This window comes from Triticum urartu, chromosome 3A (assembly GCF_056163025.1).
Source record: "Triticum urartu cultivar PI428250 chromosome 3A, HENAU_Tu73, whole genome shotgun sequence".
Taxonomy (NCBI): domain Eukaryota; kingdom Viridiplantae; phylum Streptophyta; class Magnoliopsida; order Poales; family Poaceae; genus Triticum; species Triticum urartu.
In genome coordinates this window covers 618,184,320-618,189,225 of record NC_141875.1, presented here as the reverse complement: position 1 = coordinate 618,189,225, position 4,906 = coordinate 618,184,320, and positions in this window count along the sequence as shown.

Genomic DNA, 4,906 nt, shown 5'->3' with positions numbered 1-4,906 from the left:
AGTAAATGCTTATGATGATCTTACCATGTACATCATGCATTTCCCTGGACTTCTCAAATGACGGTTATTGTTGCTGATTGGTGTTGTGTACTATTTTATACTCGGATTGAGATGTGCTCGTCATGTCATACTATTTGTTGGGTGTAGGTGTCGGTTATCGTCATTGTTGCTGAGATGGCGTATTTATCGTTTTCATAATTTTGTACAGCTTTCATTGGTATCTGTTTCCCCAAGATTTTGTTCTGTGCATGTTGTTGACTGACCCAAACTGTGGTGTGTTGCCAGCATGTTTCCCCTTCTTCAATGAGAGATGGATACTAGCTATCCGATGTGCCTGATCATGTGATTGTAGGCTAGCAGCATTGTACTGGTGCTCATTGATGATATCATAGAAATCAGTTGTTGCTAGCTCTAGGAGCAAACCTGGCTCAACTCTGTTGAGTGGCTTTTATGATTCATTGAAAGTTACCAATTTAGCACTATGTAGTTGAGTCACTAGTTTACCACATTATTCAAATGAAATTTGATCCAAGGAAATTGTATCCTTGTGATTGTACTAATTGTTTTCCCTATTAAAGGAAAAGAATTAACATGTTTCTTATGTCGTTAGTTTGTCTCACCTGGTTCAGTGAGACAGACTGAAGGATGCAAGTGCAAGTGTGCAATCCAACTATGTGTTGTTATTAGATTGGCTGCAAGAGGAATGCATCCATGCATTCTTCTAACTTACGAGTTACATGTAAATTTGCAACATTTCGAGTGCGGCGTTTCAGCACCCGGGCTCAGATGAGCCCGGGCAAAATCACAAAAAATTCAAAAAAAAATCCCAAGCAAGATGCTTGTGTGCGTGATGTTCGTGCAAAATTTGGTGGAGTTTGGACATTCGAGAAGCAGCAACAAAAAAGAAAAAAATTGGCTCTGTGTGTATGGTTACTGTCCATGCACTGTTTGAGGCGAATTTTCCTTTTTTGCCATGAGCTCCACATATGTCCAAACAGGATGAAATTTTGCACGTACATCATGCACTCAAACATCTTCTCAGGAAAAAATTGATTTTTTTATATTTTCTATTTTTAATCACGGTGCTGTTCACCGGGCTCATCTGAGCCCGGGCACCGGAGTGGATTATCGTAACATTTCATTATTTCACGCAGAAGAATAATCATGATTTTGCAAACTTGTATCATGCCTTAAACCACATAAAAGGAACCGGTACCTAGGTTATAAGACAAATTGAATTATACCTTACTGAATCACTCATTGCTCTTACAGAGTTATTTCCTTGCAAAAAGTAGTACCGACCAAATTGTTTCACCCTACTTCATAGCATGAATAAAATATTTATGCTATAAAATTGTTTCAACAAAAAAATGCTAGGAAAATATTTGTTGGTCTGATTTTATCTTCTATTTTTTTCTTTGGTTTTATTTTCTTCTTTGAACATAGTCTAATCGCAGATGCTCACATATATGCACATACACTCTCCCTATGAACTCACACACGTGCATCGTACTTCTATGTGCATTTTCTAAATACTGAGTCGGCACAACATTTTGAGATTGACGAAGTCACCATAGGGTACTTTCCCACTGAACGAACACCACTGGAAAGCCTGAAATAAATCCAAAAAAATACTAGCACCAGTTCCAAGTCTAGTACTTAACCTTGGTGGGTTGGTTCCACAAAAGGAATCTAACCATATAAGCTACACAGTTCACATCCGGATTTATCTTCTAAAAAACATCAATTTATGTCTACCAACACATTCACACCGTGCTCAATCTTGTTTTGTCGTGTGCAAAAACTATTTGTACGATTGAAATCATCTTGATGAGCAATTGGCGGTAGTAAAAAGTACTGCAAAGAAAAGAAACAAAAGAAAGAGGGTAAACCATAGACATGAAAATTGGGGAGGGAGGGGGGAATCTTGCTACTACACCGTCTCCCCATGAGAACCATCCTTGACTCCCCAAGGCGGGTATATGAATGTCATCCCCAACCGAACTGCTTTCCTTCACCGTACTCACCACCTACTTCCCCCTTTTCTTGCCACAATCCCAGGACTGATCCATAGGCCGGGCAAAGAGGGTGACCGCCCCTACCGCCATAGAAGGGAGGGGTCCAAATATTAAACATGATACTAACCACTATAGTATTATCTATGGACTCCAAAAGATTATTGCATGTGTGTAAAATAAAATCCTAACTTTCCAGAAGCAAATCTACATCACCACAAAGTAACAATCAATCTAATAGGACTTAGTTAGCCTGCTAGTCTCTATCTCTGATATACGTCCAACATGTTGTATTGAAATCTATGTAAACTATATTTCTTTGTTTAATCTATACATAACCTTTTATTTCAGACTAGCATGTGCTCTTGTATACACCAGATTAAACTGAACTTCTAGATGAGCATACCAAATAAAAAATGGTATGTAAACACTGAATTAGCAATATGTTTACATTCATCGATGATCGGTGTTATTTTAGTACCATGCATTTTTTTCTTGAAAAAGAGTGTATTTTTAACTCATGATGAAGCATCAAGGGGATACAAAACACTAGAGCATACACCCGGCTTTAGTACCATGCATATGTTGAACTTATAATTGAATCTAAATTAAAACACTTTGGCAGATGGTACAATTTATACTCTTCAAGCTTTTATAAATATGCACACCTAATAATACACTAATAACCGAATCTAAATTAAACATTTTGGCAGATGGTACAATTTATACTCTACAAGCTTTTATAAACATGCACGCCTAATAATACACAAAGACCACTAGGAAAATATTAATTGAACATTATTCTTTTATTCTTTAGAAACATCTAATATGATATTTAATGAAACGAAACTATATCTACATGACCATATGCACATATATACAACTATATACGTGTGCACTATAAAATTTGGGGAATTGTCACAAAAACAATTCAAACATAAATTTCGTCATAATACTTAATTTAAATTTAGTATAAACAAAGTGATCGGTGATATACATTACAACTGGTAAGAAATAACATTGGTTAACTATACCAACTAAATTATGTGGATAACTATACCAACAAAATAATAAAAAAATTCCTTAATATTGTTGTATGATAAAAATAAAAATGAATAAGTATAAAAGTTTGATATAAAACTATTTATCTTATTTCACCCGGGTTCACTAATTTGTTTGGACCGTCCTGCACAATCCCCAAATCTCGAGACATATATAGTCTTATCGCATATCACTTGTAACACCCGCAATGCGGCTATATCTCCCACGTGCCGGGGCACGACTTAGAGGCATAGCCGCATGGTAGGTCTGTCGCAAGAGGGGTAATATTTACACATCCCATGTACTGAATAAGAAGGGATAATAGTCGGCTTACAATCGTCACTTCACACAATACATAAATAGTCATACATCATCCAGAATACAATCAAGGTTCGACTACGGAACCAAAATAAAGAAAGACAGCCCCAAATTCTAGATCCCCGATCGTCCCAATTGGGCTCCTCTACTGATCATCCGGAAAAGAAACATAGTAACGGCCCGAATCCTCGTCGAACTCCCACTTGAGTTCGGTAGCATCCCCTGCACTAGCATCATCGGCACCTGCATCTGTTTGGAAGTATCTGTGAGTCACGGGGACTCATCAATCTCACACCCTCCCGATCAAGACTATTTAAGCTTAAAGGTAGGAAAGGGGTAGTGAGGTGGAGCCACAGCAAAGCACTAAGCATATATGGTGGCTAACTTACGCAAATGAGAGCGAGAAGAGAAGTAAAGCACGGTCGAGAAGCTAATAGTGATCAAGAAGTGATACTGAAGCTACTTACGTTCAAGCATAACACGAGACCGTGTTCTCTTCCCGGACTCCACCGAAAAGAGACCATCACGGCTACACACGCGGTTGATTCATTTTAATTAAGTTAAGTGTCAAGTTCTCTACAACCGGATATTAGAAAATTCCCGTCTGCCCATAACCGTGGGCACGGCTTTCGAAAGTTCAAAACCCTGCAGGGGTGTCCCAACTTAGCCCATCACAAGCTCTCACGGTCAACGAAGGATATTCCTTCTCGCGGGAAGACCCGATCAGTCTCAGAATCCCGGTTACAAGACATTTAGACAATGGTAAAACAAGACCAGCAAAGCCGCCCGATGTGCCGACAAATCCTGATAGGAGTCACACGTATCTCGTTCTCAGGGCACACCGGATAGGTCAAGCTACGAGTAAAACCAACCCTCGAGTTGCCCTCGAGGTGGCCCTGCAGGCTGCCCGTTTCGGACCAACACTCAGAGGAGCACTGGCCCCGGGGGGGGGGGGGGGGGTTAAAATAAAGATGACCCTTGAGTCTGAAGAACCCAAGGGAAGGTATATGGTGGTAGGTAGGCAAATGGTAAAACCAAGGTTGGGCCTTGCTGGAGGAGTTTTATTCAAAGCAAACTGTCAAGGGGTTCCCATAACACCCAACCACATAAGGAATGCAAAATCAAGGAACATAACACCGGTATGACGGAAACTAGGGCGGCCAGAGTAGAACAAAACACCAGGCATAAGGCCGAGCCTTCCACCCTTTACCAAATATATATATGCATTAAAGTAAATAAGAGATAATAATGATATCCCAACAAAAACCATGTTCCAACATGGAACAAACTTCATCTTCACCTACAACTACCAACGCTATAAGAGGGGCTGAGCAAAAGCGGTAACATAGCCAAACAACGGTTTGCTAGGAAAGGTGGGTTAGAGGCTTGACATGGCAATATGGGAGGCATGATACAACAAGTGGTAGGTATCGTGGCATAGCAATAGAGCGAACAACTAGCAAGCAAAGATAGAAGTGATTTCGAGGGTATGGTCATCTTGCCTGCAAAGTTCTCAGAGTTGTCGAAAGCTT